Here is a 23172-nt window from a genome sequence, read left to right as displayed (position 1 = left end):
GTGCACTTAGCCGTTACATACCTATATTCGAGCCAATCGGCGCTATTGAATTCACAGTCACAGATAAGAAAATTTATGAGGCATAGGGGTACTGCAATTGATTTTCGAAAGGTTTTGTTATTTCTTTCAGTCACATGAACATACATATATTTGAGAACATCTGTTATCTGCTTGGAGCGAAACCGCATAGATCCTTGATTACATCGACGCTATAGAGCAATACACCGAGCAGTCTACGAACTTCAGACACGTACTGAACGCCATTCTCAGTAGAACCATTAGCATCCACTCCTTTTCAGTGAAAGCCATATTTCGAGTTAAATTACCACCCATTCCAGACGAAGAGTTACCTGGCGCTACCTCGTTCTGGATATTTTAGCAGGTTCAACTCCTACCTATCCATAACTGACCCCGACAGACTAAATATATGTCCTGCGTGCAATGAGATCCTGTTTTACCGATTCCCACGACAGTTGGGTCAACGTAACCCGGACGGACCGGATTTTTATCCGGTCAAAGACTGTCAACTCGGCAGAATTATTTCGCTATAACAACAACAACAATCATGTGTGAATATGCAAAGGGATGGTTGCATGTCCAATGAATCCAACTTATTTAACACCCCTCCGTTCACGCGACAGTCGGGCCTAAGTAACTGGAACGGCACCTTATTATTATCCGTCCAAGGACTGCCAACTTGGCACCTTTCCTCGAAATTACTTCAAGAATTTCTAATTTTCTAACACTACAACAACAATCTTCTCTGTATAATCCGATCTCGTCGAAACAGCGCGGTTCCTGAACGTCCTTCTAACTAATTTCGAAGAAAACTAACCTGTGTCTTGTCACCCAAATAGGGTTTAAAATATGGTTGTACCACTCTTGGAATTTTCATCGATGTGGCTTGTCCGCGCAGTTTATTGGGACCAGTCCGGGTCAAATTTGATCTTGAGTGTGTATTCTTATGACTGTGGTATAAATTGCACTTGTTACAGGAAAAAGCAATATTTCTTTGACTCTTCTTATTTGCCTTTGTTGCTTCTTTCTGTGCGCTTTGACTTTTGCCGCTATGGCAGGACGCCCGGTTGACGATGCAACCTACACGTTGCTGCGCATTTTAAACGCGATCACGCTAGAAAGAAAGAGCGACGACTTCCACCACATGGACAAGGGTAGACATCACCGGTCACAACCATTCGCCGGTTCGATTTAATTGCAGCTGCTTTACATAGAAGGCGTGTTTGTGTGCGAGAGTTATGTGTACCTATATGCAATCTGAGCTACATATGCCTTGACTAGAACATCAGTAGCAGCAATAACAACTGAGACAACACACTAGTACACGCCATCTTCATAGCACACATGTTGCCAACACACAAATCTACAAGTTGCATGCATTTTTTGCCACAAACTGAAATATGCATTGGGATGTGTATACATCACTATACGATATGTATGTAGTTTTTGCAGTGTAGAATTCTAAAAGCAACTTTCTGCTATTTGAACCTGTTCTTCTCCTTCTTCGCATTAAAGTCGGTCCATCTTGGCAGTATTTTCTTCGGTTCTTGCTGGCCATATGCTGTTGAGCGTTTAAAGTTTATTCCTTTTGCCACTGTCATCAACCTCAGCGAATGCCCATATTTGCTTAATTCACATTCCAGTTATAACAACACATCGCATTTTAGAATCTATAGACGTTCGCAATATACGAGTTCTTGTAATGCAATTGAAATATTCCAGTGCCTTCCCATGGACTTTTATGGCTTGCTATGGCAGATACAAAGGGCTTCGTGCCAAGTGGTATGTGTCTCTTAAAATTAATTTGCTGTATGCTTGACTCTTTTTTTTTACAAGGCATGCACGTTTTAATTGATGTTCAAAATTCATATTAGCTTTCTTAAAATATAATCTGAATAACCTGCCTAGTGGTCGAACGTCCACAACTTAGATCTAAAACACTTAAAAATCCAAAAATAAATCCTGAGAACCGGGATATATTCTATCGAAACTTTTAAAACTCTAGTTACGTACATACATATGTACATAACGTATTCAAAACTCTCTACGCAGTCTCATGCTATTTATATAGCTAGTCCATATAAATTAATAAAATCATTTCCTTGTTTGTTAAAGGGCCAAATGTAAATTTTAGATAAATATAAACAATCAAGATCAAATTTGACCCGGACTGGTCCATGTAAACTAATACCCAGATTAGTACAACCTTTTTATAATTTCGTGTGGCTCGCATAGGCCGTTTTCCGAAGTAAATTTTCAGTTTCGAAAACTGAAAAAGTCACAGAGAGTCAGTTTCGATTTTCGCGCGCAAATTATAAGGTGAAATTATTCGAAATTTTGTCCATCGCTAGTCACAACTTTTTCGATCTTTCTGGCAAACCTCGAATACCATTACTGTAAAACTGTTCATCTTGTGATGCTATCCAAGAATGAATTAATTTTTTGATGTCGTCCTGTTAGTGAAACTGCTTCTGAGCCAATAATAATCGGACTGTATAATATCTGGAGAATATGACAGGTGGTGTTCCCGTTTAAGCGTTTCAAGGTAGGTTTTAACGGGTTTGGCTGCGTGAGGTCGAGCGTTGTCATGCGGAATTATCACTATTTTAAGCCACTTTTGGTATTGAGGTCGTTTTTCGCATGCCGCTTTGTCGCTTTGAAATTACTTATTGGACGACTCCCAATGCCAAAGCAAGCTCTTCTTACGGATTCTCATCGAGCAATGTCTCCAATTCACCGTCTTCGAGCGTTTTTGACCTTCCTTCACGCGTACGGTCGCTCATAACGAAGCGCACGGCCTCTTTTTCACTTGGGTTGCTGACTCTCGTAAACTTTTTGGAGTTCCAGTTCTGTTTCAGCCGCCGATTTCTTTGACTGAAAGAAGAAAATCAACACTTCCCGCAAATGACGATTATTTTGGTAAAAATTGGGCATATTCGCACAATCAAAAGTATATGACACATAAACAAAGTCCTTAATGTGGAAACGCAGTTTCTTTTTCAAATGTCTAGGTTAAGTTTATCACGTTTTGGTTATATCAAATTCGATCACCACTAACTGCTGCAGGCGTCTATTGACAAACAGCGGGAACTTAGTTGCGCACATAATATAATTATACGAGGGCTGCTATATATATTCCTGGCGTAATAATGAAAAAAGGAATATTTATCAACGAAAATGGTTTTATTGTTTTTCAAAATATTCTCCATCAAGATTTATACACTTTTGCATGCGCTCAAACCAATTTTCGAAGCACTTTTTCCACTCCGATTGAGACACCTCCAAAACATGGTTTTTGAATGCTTTAACAGCATCTTCTGGCGACGAAAATCGTTGACCACGCATTATTTTCTTGATGTGTGGAAATAAAAAGAAGTCATTGGGTGCCAAGTCAGGGCTGTACGGCGGATGACCCATCAATACGACATTTTGGCCGGTCAAAAAGGCGCTGGTTTGAGCCGATGTGTGAGAGCTCGCATTGTCGTGGTGCACAATGATTCGTCTTCTCTTGTTCGTTTTTCGAATTTTTCCGAAGACTTCAGGCAAACAAATGGTGGTGTACCACTCAGAATTGACCGTCCTACGTTGCTCAAGCGGAACAGTCGCCACATGACCAGTTTTGCCGAAGAAACAGGCGACCATTTGCTTCGAAGTGCTTCTTCCACGAACAACTTTCGTTGGATTTGGCTCGTCTTGGAAGACCCACACGGTCGATTGCTGTTTTGTTTCGGGCTCATACGCATATATCCATGATTCGTCACCTGTGACGATCATATAAACGTCTTTTGAAGCACCGCGATCGTATTTTTTCAGCATTTCTTTACACCAATACCCACGAGCCTTTTTTTGAGCGATTGTCAAATTGTGAGGGATCCAACGAGAACAAACCTTTTTTACGGCCAGGTGTTCAAGCAATATCGAATGTATGCTGGTGGGAGAAATGCATAGACATGCCTCTATCTGAAGGTATGTTACATGACGGTCTTGCATTATCAGTTCACGTACGGCATCGATGTTTTCTGGCACAACGGCTGTTTTTGGACGACCTTCACGGAATTCGTCTTTGAGCGAGCGTCGGCCACGATTGAATTCGTTGTACCAGTTTTTCACAGTGCTATAGGATGGTGCTTCATAGCCATACAAAGATTTTAGTTCATCGATGCACTCTTGTTGTGAAAAATGATCGCACGAAAATGTTCACGAGTTAATTCCATTTTTTGGTCGAGATGAATTTTTTAATTCCCTGTAAATAAAACAATTCACGATAAAATGACAAAACGTTTTGAGTGATGTTATGCTAAAAAATGTCAAACTTTCCAATGTAAATGTCAGATTGCACCTGGCAACACTTAGTGTTGCCTAGGCCAGAAATATATGTATATAGCAGCCTCCGTACTTATAAATTATTTTTGTCCCATAGCCTTTGACTTATCATACCGAGGATTGAGTGTAAATATATTTCTTTCTTAGACTTCATATAGGCACTATATATGTATATATATTTCTGCAATTAGCAAAAGCAATTGTAAGTCCATTTGCCCAAAATTATTTTCTTTCTAGAAAACTTGTTCCCATAGAAGTGCTAGCATAAAAGTGTTACAATATTGTTACACATTTACTTCCATACATGCCATTCGTTCATGATGAATATACATATGTATGTATGTATGAAATAAAAATGTCAATTGATACATATAAATTATATGCACGCTCATGTACAACACATTTCTGCATATTATTATAGTATATGCATAGAGGTAAGCATATGCACATGCATGTACATAGGTGCATGTACCCGCCTGCATGCTTATTCACATGTTTTTCGTGAATGCGAGATATTTTGCCGGCACTACTAGCCGATGCCGGTAAGTGAGCATTTGAACAGATCGGGTTGTACCGGCCGGCATTTATTGCAAAACAACACGTTTAATTGTTTATTTATTTACATTTTAATTTGAGTGGAGCTGCAGTAAGCTTGCATTTCTCGAATTATTTTTAATCGATAAACAGCTGAGAGCCATTAAGTTCCGATTTCAATTGTATATACATATGTACTACATATGTAGTACAATACATTTTTTCAAATTTACTTCAGCTACTTTTTGTATTTTATTTCTTCTCTTTTCACATACTTATTTGTCATACTTTTCCTCCGTCTACATATTCTTCAAGTATTTCAAGAAATAAAATTTAAGAGTATTTGCACGTGTTCTGAGTTCGCTTTGTTTCTTCCCTTGTATGTACTCTGTCAAGATATCCATTTTTGCATTTTGCTTTGTATTTTTGTTGTTCGTGTTTTTTTTTTTACCTTTTTCATATCAAACTCGTATGTACATACATACTTATGTATGTATTGTATTAATTCAGAGCGAAAAAGAGGTAAACACAAAACAATTCGCTCATTTTGTATCCGATCTTATACAAATATATTTAGTGCCCTAGGTCTCAGAGCAGTGCTTAACTTTTGTGTTAGCGTCGATTTTTGTATTTATATGCAAATCTATTTTTTACTCGCTCGTTCATGCTTGCTAGTTCGGTCGTTGTGTGAGAAGATCACGAACGCGGCCCTTTAATCTCGTGTCTGCCTCTTTGTTGCTACCCATTTGTTGTTTATACGGTGAATATGGTGCGCGCTCTGCACTCATATCTCCAAAACAAGAAAAAAGTGTTCGACTCTCTATTTCAACGTTGCGTTATGAGTTGACAGGGGGTCGAACACTAGCCCCCGTCAACTCTTGTTTGCTGCTTATTACCTTTTCTAATTTTCTACTTTATTCCTTTTTTATATTTCTGTATCTCTTTCTCGCAGTCGAACCAGCATTGTCGGTAATTACTTCAATTAAATTGTCAAATAAATATAATTGCTTAGCGATTATGCCATAATGTTGATATATCTTTTATGAATTGGTCATTTTACTAACCTCAACAATTGCATATAGGACGAATAAGACTTGGTGTGGATTGTGTCCATGTTGTACTTTACTCTATTGTGCCTCAAAATATCTGAAATCTAAGCTTCACCATAGTTGGTTTAGTACTCAACATTGGTTTTTATCATAATAAACCAAATGTACTACTGATCTTCAATCGATGATAAAAATCTCGGAAGGAAACCTACTCTGAACTGGAACACCGAATACAACGATGCGAGATAACGTGCGTTTCCTTCAATAAATTGATTGTTTCGTTGGCTATATAACATGTAGCGTCGTCTTGTTGGAACCAACTGTCGTTCACTTCAACATCCTCCAATTCAGGCACGAAAAAGTCATTAATAAGGGCTCTATAGAGTTACCCAAACTCGGCGTCATCACGGTCAAATGTCAATGTGACCGAAAAAGGTAGATTCATGAGGAAGTAATCACAATGTTTTCGTTTCCCAATAGAGAAGAATGGGTTAAAGGTTCTGTGATCGACTGGTCAAAGGTTGAAATAGGAACGGGAATTCGCTTCTATAGTAATAATTGACTACAATTCAGTCTTTCAGGCCGAAATTATGGGCATAACAGAAGGTGGCAAGTGTGTTTTTGCTATAACCAGCAAGTCCATAAACCTTTATGCGGATAGCAAAGTCGCAATCACGGCAAACCGTAGCGGCAATATTTAGTCTCACTTCCCTAGGTGACGCAACCAAGCAATAACTACACTCTCAGTAGATCACTCGGTTAATATCGGGCATACGGTGGTGTAGGAATAGACGAAATTAAAATGCTGGCCCGCTCGGGGCAGACGAGCTGCCTCAGACCATTATCTAAAGGAACACCTGAGGTCTTGGAACACAGGCAACCGTAGAGTTGTAGAGCAAAAAGCTTCTACTTCTGGGCAAAAGTTAGCTTGGTAATATTGTAGCGGTTATCATGGTATTTTTAACCTTAAGATCCCAGCTTCAGAAATTTGAAAATCCATTTTCAACCAATCACAGATTTTTCATTTTAGAGAGCACTTTCGGAGAATCCACTGATGTTTCAACAATTGCTTGTGGATTATCATCACCAAATGGGACAATTTTGTTTATTAACATTGACCAAAAGTGAGCTTTATCGCTGAACCAAATTTTCTGTTGGGATTGGGTAGCCAAGTCGTTTTGAACTTATGCACCGAACATGCGAAACTCTTGTTGGTCGTTTGGCTTCAATTCTGGCACGAGTTGGATTTGATAAGGTCGCGAAGTAAGATCCTTCCGCCAAATTTTCCATAAAGTTGGTGGGCACAGTTCCAACGTGCGGCGAAGATGGACTCATTCGGGTTTGCTTCGAAACTCTCTTCCACAGCAGCAATAGTGAACCTGAACCGTAGTTGTTCGAATTACCGACTCTGCTGCGAAATAGAAAAAAATCATGGCCTCTGTGATCGTTTATGTAACACATATTATCTATTCATGTACAATAACATATCTATATGTACATATATAATATATGTGTTTATCAAAACCAAACTCATCAGCTTTCAGAAAATATTCGATGTATATTGGGGTCTATATAAAAAAAAATAGTTCACAAAACTATTTCAAGGTTATTGTCATGCTACGATAAAGTGATGTACATATGTATATACTTACATATGTATGACAAGTTCTCGCCAAAGATAAGCCAAAGTTCTAATAATTTTCACATCAAAGTGATTTCAGTTGGAAGCATTTGCCGGTATAAATACTTACTGGACTGGACAGCTTCATTAATAGAAAGACGTCACGCCAATTGGTACAACGAACTTTGATATTTTTTTTATTGCTGTTTATTCTCCTCATTCTTTGCTTAAACCGATGGTTAAGCGTGTTTTGTATGGAGTAGACAATTCTTCGTTTCAATTATTGTATTTGTATTGTATATCTTTTTAGTTTCTTATAAAAATTGTTTCTAGTATTTAGTGTTGTTGGATATATTTTTGTCGATCTACCATTAGGCGCAAATATATCGTTAAAACAGCTCAAGATACAAAAGTAGCAAATCAAATGATGATTACCAATACCGAGCAGTGTACAAATCAAATAAAGCGTATTTATGTAAGTTTACGACATCGTAAGGTCAATCATATGTGTATTGGACTTAATATTGTACCATTTTCGGCTCTAAACTCGAGAGGTCTTGAAGTATTCTCCTTCAAACCATATTTAACTTATTAGTTCTCTCTCGTAATTTGGATTTATTTAGCTACTGTTAAAACTGTTAAAACTTTTAAAATATTTTAAATTATTCTTGTACCAACCAATATCGAAATTATGCTCAATGACCGTGTGCTGTTGCTTACCATGCAATTTTATAGCCTGAACAGGGTATACAACAATTTGGGTGATGAGCTGAGTCATGGCCGTTCGTTTGTCTGTATATGCCCGAACTTGTTCCTCAGTTTTTGAGATATCGATATAGAATTTTCTTTTTCCCAAGAAGCCGCTCATTTGTCGGAAGCGTCCATATCGAGCCACTATAGCATATATTACTGTAGGCAAAAAGTAGTAAGACATTTTAATTTCGCTCGAAAACCCATTCGTCGAAATATTTTTTTCTAGGGTTTAGTATACGCTTGTCTTTCTATACATAATGTGCATTTGGTGATTTTTACGATGAGTGAAATTATTCAACAAAGTTCTATGAAATTTTATGTGTGGGATAAAATTTCTAGTCCCGGAACGATCAGAATATTGTAAAAGGTTTTCGGTGATACAAATTTTTCAAAAGAGGGTCGAGAAATAACGTGTTGACGGCGAACTACGTCCAGTACGGCCATCAAAATCAACTGATTATCAATACGTCAATAAAATAAAGGATTTGGTGCTTGAGAAACGACGATTAACATTCAGAATAAAAAAATAATCCAGAACGAAAAAACCACGTCGCGTTTCTGTCTTTGAAACAAACAATGCTTTCTGACTACCTTGATGTCATGAAACGTATTTATTACTGGAGATGAGTTTTGGATCTATGCTTATGACCCGACTAATCGGCAGAATATCGTGGCAAAGTTGAGCTGAAGCCGAAAAACCCATGTCAAAGCAGGTCAAAAATCAAGATTATGTTGACAGTTTTCTTTGATTATCGAGGTATGGTGCATTCTGAATTCCTACCGACCAGCCAAACTGCCAACAAGTAGTATTATTTGAGTGTTATCCGGTATTATGGGCTGACAACTCATATAACGGTATGGTTAAAAACTACTAAAAGCGGGATAAATCAAAAATTTAATACGCCAGAGAAGTTAAAATTTACCTCTGAGGTGGTATAAGAAACCGGTGTAAAAATGGGACGATGGACGTGGCACCGCCCTCATTTTGGTAAAAACTTATATCTCGGAACCCGACCGACCGATTTCGTCTAAATTTTGTACGTAACATTCTTCTCATATTCCCATAGTACAGTGTAAAATGGGCGACTTCGGACTACAACCACGCCTACTTCCTATATACTACAATTTTAAACTCCATTTGATTCTCTCATTTTCCAGTACAAATCAAGAAGCAATTAAAGTGAGGGGATAAAACTTTGCACGAAAAATGCCTTTACAGTATGCTACCTTATCATCAATATTTATCCAAATTCAACCAAAATTGTTCAAGCCCCACGGTAGGGAATATGTGGACCCCGGTATTTATAGTTGACTTTTGAGATATATAATTGAAATTCAGAGAAAATTCTTTCCTGATAGTAGTATGTCTGTGTGCTACAAATAGGCTGAATCGGCTCAATACTTCCTGTGGCCCGCATATACATACATACATATGTACATAAGATAAAGATTTTCAAACTTCCGTGTGATTTTAAGATGAACATTAGACCAGCATTTGAGTTATCTCAATGAAAATTACAGAATATGTTTTATCTGTGTGCCTAAAGTAGATACAAATGGACGAAAACATGACCTACCCCTCATATAATTAATAACAGGGTTATCGAATATCAGGGTCACATTACTTCATGTGTTGAGTGGTTGTATGTCAGGTTCTTTAATGAAGCTCAGGGAACATTTTTCTAGTATGCGGCATTATAATAGTTGGATTTCGACTCTCGGGTTGACATTTTACACCTTAAGGTATTTCGCTGGCATTGATACCCGCAAGTTGCAAGAGTATAAAATGTTCATTTACACCCGAATTTAGCCTTTCATTATTTGTTAAATTTGTTTTTAATTTATAATTATTATTATTTTTGTTTATTATTATTATTTTTATTTTTTTGTTTATTATTTTTTATTTTTTATTATTTTTATTTTTTTATTGTAAATGAATTTTTTTATTTTCTTTTATTTTTTTATTTAATTTAATTTTATTTTATTTAATGTAATTTTGTTTTTGTTTCATTTCCGTTTGAATGTCTCTGTAGGCCTGGGACTTCAAATGAATGTTTCTATTAAATTCTATCATTGCTACTCTTGTTAAATTTCATGTGTTTACCGCTCTGCTTATGTTACTTAGTCATTTGTTTATTTTTTTATTTAATATTTTTATTTATCGTTTGTTTTGTTCGCTCGCTACGTTGATTTTATACGTAACGTACACTTATTTCTACACGTGTTTGATTTGGCGGTTGATTTATCGAAATTACAATAAACAAGTTTTTCGCTTTGAAACTGTGGCTCTCACTCTATGAAACGCTGTATAGATGCTCGCAAATACGGTATGCACGTTATTCGTTTCCGTCTGCTTGTGTATTTTTCTAATGCTCACACTTGGGTATTATTGGTATAGCATGCTTTGCGGATTGTTCAGATACACTCTCTACCCGCACTCTTTTACTCAATGCGCTAATGCGTTTGCTCGCCACACTCACTTCAGCCTGTGGCACCGCATACCGGCGATTTGGCACTTCGCCAGCTGGTCTCAGTCTTGCTTTGTTAGCGTCTGCCTGCAATCATAATTTCGCTAAGTATTCGTATCAACTTAGTTTTTGGCGTGGTTTCGCTGTTCGATTCGGATGACTCGACTAGATCGGTATTTTTTGTTTTTGTTTTTGTTAATTTACTTGAGGGTTCGGCGTGCTACAAAAAGAAATAATTTCTTTCTTTTTATGTGTGTCGAAGTGAATTGTTAAGATTTTCTTTTGGACAATGTGAGCGTGAAAATATAAAAAAATTAAAGTTTCATATATTTATACATACAATATACCATATATGTATAAGCAAGTGCTTGTGAATATTTAAAAGATATGTGCATATATAAATTTGGTGATAATTTCGTGCGTATATGCTATAGTGGCACAAATCACATGTAACAGCGCCAAAAAATAATAATAAGAAAACGCGTTCCCTAATTAAACGCTTTCTCTCTCGCACGCGCAAATTAGTTAAATCAGCGAGCGAGTCAGCAGCATGACCGTTGTGGCTTTGTGACGATAAAATGCTAACAAACGAGGTTTAAACGTTAAAGTGCTGATATGTGAACAGTACCTGTTGGCTACTACTTCGTTTGTTTGCAGAATGCACACCACCTATGTACATATGCTCCAGTGTCTGTTCTACAGTTGTAAAATTTCGCTCTCTGCCTCTTCAATAGTGGCAGATGATTTGATTCGTTGTTTTTTTAATCTTGTTGCACTACCGGGTGGTGCACCTTAATTGCAAAACAGTTGCAGTGTCACAGCTACAAATCAAGTGATAAGTAAAACTCCGAAGTAAAAATTGAACGAGTGACTTCTAGCGTGTTTAGAGAGTGCTGGAAGCATTGCTTATACGAGTATATGAGCACAAATAATATTTTAAAAAAAGTGCTATATCTATTAAAAAGTGAAAAGTTTGTCGAATATATTGCATGATCTGTGAAAAGTGAAAATATTTAATGAAAGAGTGTAATGTTTTCCCTGTTTTAAGTTTTTTTAATATGCATATTTTTTGTTGTTTTAGTTAAATGTAAATTTATCATTCACGTCGAGTTCAGCGCGGTTTAGATTAATACTTTATCTGACCCCCAACCGTAAACAAATTGCTATATTTTCTATATGATCTTAATTACGTAATTAAAATCTTATAATTGACTTAAAGCAACACATCAGCGATATTTAAAAATTTCAAGGCGCTAACCGCATTTGTTACCCATGATGAAATTACTTCACGAATTTATGTTCGACGCTCGTAATGCCGAGGATGTGGCGCTCTCACAAGAGATGGTAAATAATGGAAATATAAATTTTTTTTGTTAATGAGATACGAAAAGGAATATATATTTTTATGGCCATACACATTTCTATGTTTTCCCAGCTCTCGCTAAGTGTCATTCTAAACATTTGTCAAAAAGGTAGTAATATTAAAGACTAATGATCTTCAAGAGCACGTGTCATATGTACATTTAAAAATACCTGTAGCGAATATATTGGAAGCTTATGGACATTAATACTGTAGTGAAATTATACATAAAATGCCAAGCTTGAAACTTAAACTGTGGCTTAGAGTATCATAAAACAATTTTGTGTTCTGTATGCAGTGTTACATAATAATCCGTTACCATGACAGTCCGGTCTATGTAATCGGAGCGGTGCCGGTTTTTTAGCCGATCCAGAGCTGTCAAATCGGCAGCATTTCTAAAAATTTGTGCGTCTCAGATTGTTCAACCGTTTAGTCCTATTTTCGATGACTCGTTCGGCCATTTCGACTAACTGGCGAGTGACACGCGTGATGTTTTTCTCCAAGGCCTGAATCGAAGCGGGGTTGTCCGCATTGACTTTAGAGTTTACATATTCCCACAGGAAAAAGTCTAACTGTGTGATATCACACTATTTTGGTGGCCAATCGACCGGCCCAAAACGTGAAATTATCTGCTCACAGAAGTGTTCTCTCAATAATTCTATTGCTTGACGCGATGTGTGGGAAGTGGCGCCGTTTTGTTGAAACCAAATGTCGCCTAGATGACGAGCTTCAATTTCAGACATTAAATAGTCGGTTATCATTGCGCGTTAACGATCGCCATTGACGGTTACGTTATCACCGGCATCATTTTTGAAGAAATGTGTACTGAAAGTACTTTTACTTGGGGAACCCGATATATACATATGTATGTATATATTGTATCTTCTGGCTCCGCGTAGGAGTAAAGAGCCACAATGAGACTCTTCCATTTATCTCGATCGTGTGTTGGCCTTTTGATTTGACTCCAACTTATTTAGACTTGAGATATTTCGATGTCCAAATTTTTTCTTCAGCTTAGAACGAATCAGCCCTGGCCAGCCCGTCGGCTGCCTTGTGGATGCCAGTTTTAGCGCTGTGGGTGTTTGTATTTGGAACTCGTTTCAGAACTTGCTCGAGCTTACCTCATTTTTTTTTAACAATTTCGGTCCAAGAGTGTATTTGGTTTGTGCGAGACCATAAGTCTGTGGTAAAGTTAGTGACGGGCTAGAAAATAGTTTCAAGTCGAACTATGCTTAAGCAAATTCTTTCGCATATTCTTCATTCTTTATTATTAGTTCATTTTTTTGTTCATAACTCTACCGATCCTCAGGTGTTAAACGCTACATTGAGACTGGCAAAATTCCATCGAAACAACTCAAATTAGCTTCATTAACTTAAACGAATTGTATTTGCTTCGCTTTATTCATTTATATGTATGTGTGCGTTTGTAAACACTACACATATGTATGTGTACTTCATAGCTGTCAAACATTCATTGTTCCCCTTTTGTCTAATTGAAACCGGAAAGTATTTATTTTAATTTAAAATTGTCCATTCAAAATATGAAGAATGCCAGTGGCCGATGGTAAAGCGGTTGTTAGTAACAGAGGGTTGTTTAGCAGCCTTTGCTTGATGTTTATTTAAAATATACGGTTGCTAGTCAACAGTCTGTTTGGAAGGGGTAATATCACAGATTTTAGGGATAGACCCACCAAGTGTTGCACAACGCATTCATATACAGTTTCCCAATTGAAAATAGTGCGCTAATCAAGCGTGCCAGAATGTTAGTCAGTCAGTGAACCAATTCAACAAGTAGATTTTTTTCTTCTTTAAATTACATAGCAAACATAATTTACAAGCTTATATACATACAAATACACATGCAGCATACAATTCTCATTATGTTTCGCACAAAAAGCCGCACTCAACTCAGTTGTGTTCGGTAAACCGGTTGATCAACATTACTTCCTCATCCCTTTATGAGCTCCAACTTCATTAATATTATGCGCGTGGTGTTGCTTGTTGCTAATGTCTTTTTGCTTATATTACCATCTAAACAGATTTGACCTGGGCTGCCAAAAAATAAAAAAAAAAAACAAAATTTTCACGTATTTTAATGGACATCTTTATTGTCGTCTTCAAATACGTAGGCTCCTGAGCCAATACTCGCATGTCGACGCTTCATCCAATTTTCCATACACTTGTCATGTGCCTCAGCTGGGATGTACTTTAGTGTCGTCTTCTTCTTCTTTATTGGCGTAGACACCGCTTACGCGATTATAGCCGAGTTAACAACAGCGCGCCAGTCGTTTCTTCTTTTCGCTACGTGGTGCTAATTGGATATTACAAGCGAAGGCAGGTCCTTCTCTACCTGGTCCTTCCAACGGAGTGGAGGTCTTCCTCTTCCTCTGCTTCTCCCGGCGGGTACTGCGTCGAATACTTTCAGAGTTGAAGTGTTTTCGTCCATTCGGACAACATGACCTAGCTGCCTTTTAAGTACTTATGTCAATGTCGTTATATATCTCATATAGCTTATCGTTCCATCGAATGCGAAATTCGCAGGGGCCAACGCGCAAATGACCCTAAATCCTTCGCAGAGATTTTCTCTCGAAAACTCGCAACTTCAACTGATCAGTTGTTGTCATCGTCCAAGCCTCTGCACCACATAGCAGGACGGGAATTATGAGTGCCTTATAGAGTTTGGTTTTTCTTCGTCGAGAGAGGACTTTACTTCTCAATTGCCTACTAAGTCCGAAGTAGCACCTGCTGGCAAGCGTTATCCTACGTTGAATTTCAAGGCTGACATTGTTGGTGGTGTTTACACTGTTTCCAAGATAGACGAAATTATCTACGACTTCAAAGTTATGACTGTCAACAGTGACTCCCCCTGCGGGTACGGGGGGACCCCCTCAGGGTTCGGGGGGGAAACCGAATATACCGAGAGGCGACTAAGATCCTGGCCTTCAGTCCAGAGCAGTATGGCAGCTCAACTGGTCGTAGCTTCGGCTGCAAGGTCATAACAAAGACTTTAACCTGGTACCACGCGGAGCAGTATCCCCTGGAGTTCGCTCCAGTCTGCTCATTGGGTTTGGCTCTTTGTGGAGATTCGTGGTGGCTGTGGTTAAAAGCCAAATCGCGGGAAGAACTGACTTTGTCAGTCGAATGTGGAGTTGCATTGCAACCGGGTGCCGGACCCAAAGTACGGCAGAGGTTTTAGATGGGCCTCGAACCCTACCAAGGTGGTTAGTGTGTCCATGCCACACTGCCAATTGGTACTGAAAATGTTTACCCAGTTTTCAGGGCGCTGATCGACGCATTGTATTGATCCGTTGTGCTTTTGAGCACCGTGGAGTTAAGCTGTCGACAGCAGGATCCCACGTTAAACACAATCAGACGTTGTCAACAGTGACGTGAGAGCCAAGTCGCGAGTGCGACGACTGTTTGTTTGATGACAGGAGATATTTAGTCTTGCTCTCGTTCACTGCCAGACCCATTTGCTTTGCTCAGTGCCGTTAATAATGTGTTTGCTGAAACGACACATGCCTTTTCATCAAGTCTAGCATTGAAACGTTTCATACCCGAAATATTAACCACAATGTTTTGCGTCGATCCCAAACAGCTGTTGAGGTCATCTGCTGCTTCTTCGATGCCAACTCGACGACTTAAAAGTACTGTTTCTTTATTTTTTTTTTTAATATTATCGTCATTAAAGACCAAACTTTTTGCGCCGTAAATAAACAGATCCCAAACACACAATACCAAAATTGACAAGGAACTTTGTTTTATGGATTCGTTTTTGTCAAATTTGATCAGATAGTAAGCATTTGGTCTTAGTTGGAGCTGATAACGCGTGTCCTCATGTCCATACCGACTACAGTTAAACTGTATGGAATATCTTAAACCATAGTTAAATGGTTCTTTGTGTAAAGAGCAAACCTATCCGGTAATAGGTGCCAGAGTGTAGCTACTATATTATCGTTGTGCTACGATTTTTTGCAGTTATATAAATTTCTATTTGCTCTTGCCTTTGTATGATTAAAAGAATATCGATTTCAATGTATAAGGTCCCTATAATTGTAAACGACAAAGTATCAAAGGCAAGAATGTGTATTTGTAAACATATGTTTGTGCATTGAGTATAACTGTATGTCACGCTTGTATGTTAGGTATTTATTATATATACTCATATCACCTATACTAGTACATTAGTCTAGTAAGAATCTTGGTATGCGCAGAGTGGGCAACCCTTTGTGCATTTACTTGTGTTTATTAGCACCGAAGCCAGCTCGAAATGGCTACAGCTTAACTAAGCATTAAACAAAGTAATAACTTGTCACCATTACCCACCTCAACACTTTAACTAACCTTAATATGTACATATATTGCGTCCATACGTGGACAACCCCCTGTAGGAAAATTTAGTAATTCAATTAAATGGGTTAGCAAAAAGTGCTACTTCTCGGCAAAAGGGAGCTTAGTAACATTGTAGATGTCATCACAAGACACCTACCCTTAAGATCTCTCCTTCAGAAAATAGGAAAAGTGAAGTCTGCGGAATTCAGAGCATGTTGAGACGGTGTACCTATTCCACGACTCCCAATACTCCAACTTAAGGAAGGAGCCTGCTTTAAAAGCTTCAAAAAATCGATTTTTTTTGCTTAAATCTCTTTAAAAATAATCTAAGAATATATCCTCAAAGTTATAGATGTATAAAAAATATGAATCTTTTTGAATTTTTCGTTTCCGACAGAAATTGCGACCTGCATCCTGCCCGCTGTCCGACAAACGCACATGCGAGATGCATCGGGCAATTGCTTCCCAAAGGCAGAATATCAAAGATTTCGTATCCGAAAAATTTGTGAATGATGTTTAAATATACAACTATAAACCCTATAAATTGCGCTTTAATCAATAATTTCTTTCCCCCCCAAACAAACTCTTCAAAAAAATCTAATTTTTTAAGCCTCTAAAGTAGGCTTCCCCCTTAAGAGACATTGGGCGGATGGGGTGGAAAATAGTTCAGTTTTTATCAAATCCACAGAGTTGCTGGATAAGGTATGTATAATTTGGTTACCACTCGGATGTGCAATGGGCCTAATGGCGACCACCTGGCGCTCAAGTGCTTCCGTTTTGAACCAACCAAATGGGTGATTTCGGATGGCTGCCCCACTTACAAAATTCCGTTGATCGAAGAATTATATAGAGCTATAACTAAGTCACAAATTAGGAAACTGAACTGTAAATTGGTACATTGAATCAAAGTTGAAAAGAATATTTGTGGTTTAAAATTGTTCATAAAGTGAGGACGACTCCGCCCCTAATAGGTTTTATGCACATATCTCATAAGCCACCTAAGATATATCAACAAAACTTGTTGGGGAACAGGATTCACTAGATTGTCCTCGCATATATGTAGGTTAAATCGGTTGGTAATCACGTCCAACCCTCATCGGTGTAAATGCACTGTCCACTTTTAGCTGAAATACTCTATCGAGGGGAAACTCGTTCATTTTCAACTAAATATGTTGCAGATCTTCATTGCCTCTGGCTAATTATACCCTAAACAGGGTATATTAATGAAAAAGGAGACGTCGGAGACCCCTTTTTTGACACAATGAAAACGGTTTGGTTTACGAAAAAATCTTTGTAGCCTTTTGTGAAGAGCAATAAATTTCCTACAAACCCACAAAAACAAATATTTTTTCAAGTAGTTGGCAGTTGGAAAAATAGAAAACCGTTAGGCGGAGGCCCACCTTTCCGTTACAATTAAGAGCGCATACTTGAAAAGTCTTTCTTAGAGGTGTCTATGCACCAATTTTTCAGAGTACCAAGAGAGAGAGAGAGAGAGAGAGAGAGAGAGAGAGAGAAAAATATAATAACCAATATATAAGCATATTATAACCAAAACTAAAATTTTTTTTCAATATGAGTAGTTTTTATTATATCGTTTTTCGTTCGCCTGTAACTCTGTGATGTTACGTTATTTTGTATTTTAGGTGACGATATACTAGTTCACTATACTTAGTGATTCAAGTTTCCTACATGGCCACCACCTGCGTAAAAATACTTATGTACGTATAGTGAGCAAATGCGATATGGCACTATAGCATTCTAATGCACATATGTCACGTTTGCATACTGAACTAACACACATACATACATACTCGTACATATCCGTACAAGCAGATATATGTACATAAGAATAACGACTAAAAATTCTAGGTACAAATTTAAAAGTACATGCACTTGTACTTACTTTTCCATGAGTTCCCTCAGCGTAATACTAGATACTTTGTTGCCTTTGAATGAAGGCAGACTAAAACTGCACACTGCACATGACTTCAGAAATTGCTAAGAGCATCGCGTACACCGCCCGTGGTCTGTTGTTAGCTTAGTATTTTATAGTGATTGGTGGTATGCCGGTTGCTTTGCTAGGGCATTGGAACTTTCCTAAGCGAGGTCTTTGCACTTGTTCTCTATAAATTTCCACGTATTTTTCTTGTTTTGTTTCTTCCTTTATACCTCATTTTTATTTTTCGCTCATTCCCATTTTCGAAATCAATACAACTCTCGTCATGCAATAATGTTGTTGACAGATTAAGTAGTCAAATGTGTGACATGCCTTCTGACTGCGGATCTTTCAAGGGATGAGGCTTTGAAAATTGTATAAAACAAAAAACAAGTTAATTTCCCGACACACACACATATTTACAAGGCAACTGGTACATGCATAACTTTGGATCTGTATACAAATATAGCTCTTTCTGTTTGCATGGCGTCCAGTTAATTTTCAAAGAATGCCAACATTGCACATTGCGAATATTTTTATTCTCGCTTGTTGTCCTCTTCTTCTTCTGGATCGTTTCAAAAAAATTAATTGTAAACAAGTCGTAGATTTTTTCCCTTACTTTATGTTTCTTTTTTAATATTTGTCACTTTTTACTGTACGAGTTTAGGAGCGTATGTCAATAATTGAGAGTACTTAGTTGAGACCCCAATCTAGACATTTTCCAGTTTGTAACACCAAGCTGAAAACCAAAATATATTTTTTAAATGATAAGCGTGTCGAGCTGAGTTGATTTACCATATCCGTCGGTCTGTCTATATATATGTGATCTCTAGTCCCTCAGTTTTTGCGATATAGCTCTGGAATTTTGTTCAAGTTTTTTTCTCCCCAAGAAGCTGCTCATGCGTCGAAATCGCTAATATCGGAGCACTATATGATATAGCTGCCATACAAACTGATCGGTCAAACTGAAGTCCCTATATGGAAAACTTTTTTATTTCACAAGGTATCCTCACAAAATGCGGCATGAATTTTTGTCCATGATCATACTACCATATCCGAAGAAATTGTTCAGATCGGACCACTATATCGTATAGCTGTCATACAAACTGACCGATGAAAATCAAGTTCTTGTATTGAAAACTTGTTTATTTGACGAGATATCTTCGCAAAATATGGCATATATTATTTTCCAAGGCAACGCTACCATCTCCGAAGAAACTGTACAAATCGGACACCTATAGCATATAACTGTCATACAAACTTACTGATCACAAACTAGTCTTTTATGGAAAACTTTGTTATTTGACATTGAATTTCTTATCAGAACTATTACATTATATTTTCTGATTTTTCTTTTCGATAGCCTTTGCAAGACTAAGCGTTTTATGATGCAGTATATAGGAGTTCTTGGTTACCACAACGGATCGGCGTTCGAAGCTGTGCAAGTGTGAACCTTCTTAGTATCGACCTTTTAAACTAACTTACTCTACTCTTAACACCAAATTTACAATTTTTAACACATATTTTTCATTTTCCATATTTTTCTCGAATGTGTAGTATGCTGCATATATAACTATATCCTTCTGTGATATGCTAAAAAAAAAACTTAACGAACCAAAGAGTATTAAACCGCCGAAATAATGAACTTTGTATAAAATCTGGGTCTATTCAGTCCTTAGAACTGGCTGTTGTGGGTATTCTCTGTACTGCTCTCACACGATGTTTATCTTTCATTCAATATGGCTTAATATTATCCTTTTTTATAACTAGCGCTATAACTAAAATTATTTACATAAATCTAAATGAGCTTGATAAGTAATAAAAAAGAAACAAAAAACCTTCATTTTTTGGAATTGCAAGTATTAAGAAATATTTCGAAATAAATTTGGCTGTATTACAAAACTATTACAAGCTATTGAAAAGCAATAAAAAAAATACACCCTTACATGTATTTGAATATAGACGATTTCCAATAAGTAATAAACACGTTCAAAAGCCGGCAAAAACGCCTAAACAACCAACCGACGACAGCGCGTTGTCAGTTGGCGAACTTTTTGCCATAAATATGGATTTACGTATTTTTTTATATACTATTATATATATACATATGTGTACTATTATATATACATATGTACTATTATATATACATATGTACTATTATATTTGCTTTCGGTTGACTTTTGTTTCTTTTCACAGCAAAAGTTACCAAAATCACTTTTATTTGTTGTCTTCGCTGCGCCGCCATGCGGCTTATCAATTTAAAATCACATTTCGAAAAGTTAAAGCCAAAAGCATAAAGAAACTGAGAAGAAGAACGATCAGTGTTTGAACTTCAAAGCCCTTGGGGTTAGAAAAAGTTGCGTATTGATAGAAGTTTGATAGAATTACGCAGAGTCGAGGCGATTCTCATAGCGATATTCTCGTACAGTAGCGATTTTCTCGTACAATAGCGATATTAAATATTGAATTAAGGCTCTCAATTTTTTTTAGAAAAGCAGCGACGCGTTAACGTCTGTGAAACTATGGTTTTCGACTACCAGGATGTCTTGAAATGTCCTATTACTGGCGATGTGTCTTGGATCTATGTCTACGACCCGGAAACGGACGATCAATCGGCCGAATATCGTGGCAAAGGTGAGCCGAAGCCAAAAAACCACGTCAAAGCAGATCAAAAATCAGGCTTAACTATGTTGAAAATTTTCTTCGATTATCGAGTTGTGGTATACTCCGAATTCCTTTCGATCAGCCAAACTATCAACAAGGAATACTACGGATATTTGAGTGTTATGCGTCGTTTGCGCGAAGCTATTCGTAAAAAGAGACCGGGGTTATGGCTGACAATTTTTGGTTTTTGAAATACGATTATGCACCGTCGCATACTGCATTGATTCTTCGTGAGTTTTTCGCCAAATTTTGAACCAATATCGAGGCACAACCACCGTATACGCCTAATTAAGCTTCGTGTGACCTCTGGCTATTCAGCAAAACTCAAACGACGGCTTCGGGGAAATCCTCTTGAGTCAATTGAAGCCATTACACGTGAATCGATAAGCGCATTGAAGGCTATTACGGAAAGAGACTTTAACAATTGTTTCGAGGATTGGAAAAAAACGTAGGCACAGGTGTATTGGGGCCAAGGGGGATTACTTTGAGGGGGCCGACATAGATTTTGAAGAATAAATTAAGAATTTTAATATTATGAATAAAGTCTTGCTAATTTTTGCCCATAGCAGCATTCTTGCATAGTTAAATTGGAAAAAAAAATTAATAAATTTTTTTCATTTAAATTTTTTAAATTTTTTTTTTAATTTTTTTTAATTTTTTTATATTTTTATTTTTTATTTTTTTTTATTTGTATTTCTTTTATTTTTTTTTTGTTTTGTTTAAAAAAAATCTATTTTATTTATTTATTTATTTTTTGTTTTAATATTTTTTTGTATTTATCTAGACTTGAATACCCTCTTAATCTACAAAAATTTACTATGAAATTGTTTTTGGCAATACAATTACTTTAAAATAATTTCTTCTATTTTAAAATAATTGATGATGGAATAACGCATAATTTTTTTTTCACACTAATATATGTACATCCGTTGTGTCATGATATCGAAGCAATTGAATAAAATAGTAGAAATTAAAGAAAATCACAAAATTGGCAAGTAAAACCTCGTCAAGTATTTGGCGATGAAATCGCTGAAATTTTTACAATACCAAAGTGAAGTGCGAGACGCACGATTTTTCGCTGTTGTCATTTGCTTAGCGTGCGCGTATTTTCGCAATTACCACATTTTTTTTATTATTATTTTTTGTATTTTTTTGTATTTTTCTTTTTTTGTATTTTTTTTTTTTTTTTTTTTTTGTATTTTTCTTTTTTTTTTGTATTTTTCTTTTTTTTGTATTTTTTTTCTTTTTTTTTAGTGAGTCAATAGTCAGCTTATTACGAGTTACATATTCATTGTACGTACGTGTGCGTATGCGTGCGTGCTGTCTGAGTTTTGTGCGTGCGCGTATAATATCCGCCGCTACGCGCGCTCCTCCTCACTACTCTACTGCATTCATCATACGCCACAGCGGCCGTGAGAGTTTGCGGCGACCAAATCAAGCTCACACCCAGCCAAACCGCACAATGAAAAAAAGAAATAAAAACGACAAAAGCAATAAATACAAACAAAAAAATATTAGCATTTATATGTATTTGTGTATGTGTGTGTTTTGTGGCTATACAAACATTTCAAATATATATAAACGGGCCTACTCTCACTACTGACAATAGCTGCGAATTTTTCTGTGTCTCAGTCAAGGACAGAAGCAAAGCCAACAACACAGACAAGAGTCAATTGGTGGCGGAACGGCCTGGCAGTCCGACGTCTAGCGATACTGTCGACAAACTGGTTCATTTGTTGCAGCATCGGCGCTGGCGGCGATCTATGACGTCGTCGATTTGCTTGGCTGAACCGGTTTACGCGGTTTTTTTGGCATGAATTACATATATAGATATATTTTTACTTAAATTAATTTTATTTAACACATATTTTTTTTTGTCTTACATTAAACTGGTTTTTAGGCAAACACAATTGTTTTTGTTCTCAATTTATTCGACGCACAACACACAATCGCTATAAATAAGTTGACTTATGCCATTTTGCATATTATCTACTTCATACGCTCTTGAACTTATTGAAAATGTATGGATTGTTGCCCAGTTTATTTAAGTCTTATTGAGTAAGCGTTTAGACACATTATTTGTCAGCGATCAATTTTGTATTAGGGAATCTTAA

The 23172-nt window shown here is 37.0% G+C and overlaps 1 protein-coding gene across 1 annotated transcript in view; it reads left to right on the top strand.

The window, feature by feature from the left end:
- The window catches only part of LOC120782689 (maternal protein pumilio-like), a 49787-nt gene that overhangs the window by 11814 nt on the left and 14801 nt on the right, over positions 1 to 23172 (top strand). The window lies entirely within an intron of this gene.

This window comes from Bactrocera tryoni, chromosome 1, assembly GCF_016617805.1.
Source record: "Bactrocera tryoni isolate S06 chromosome 1, CSIRO_BtryS06_freeze2, whole genome shotgun sequence".
NCBI lineage: Eukaryota > Metazoa > Arthropoda > Insecta > Diptera > Tephritidae > Bactrocera > Bactrocera tryoni.
The sequence above is the reverse complement of the archived record's forward strand: the minus strand, read 5'-3'. Positions and strand labels throughout refer to the sequence as shown.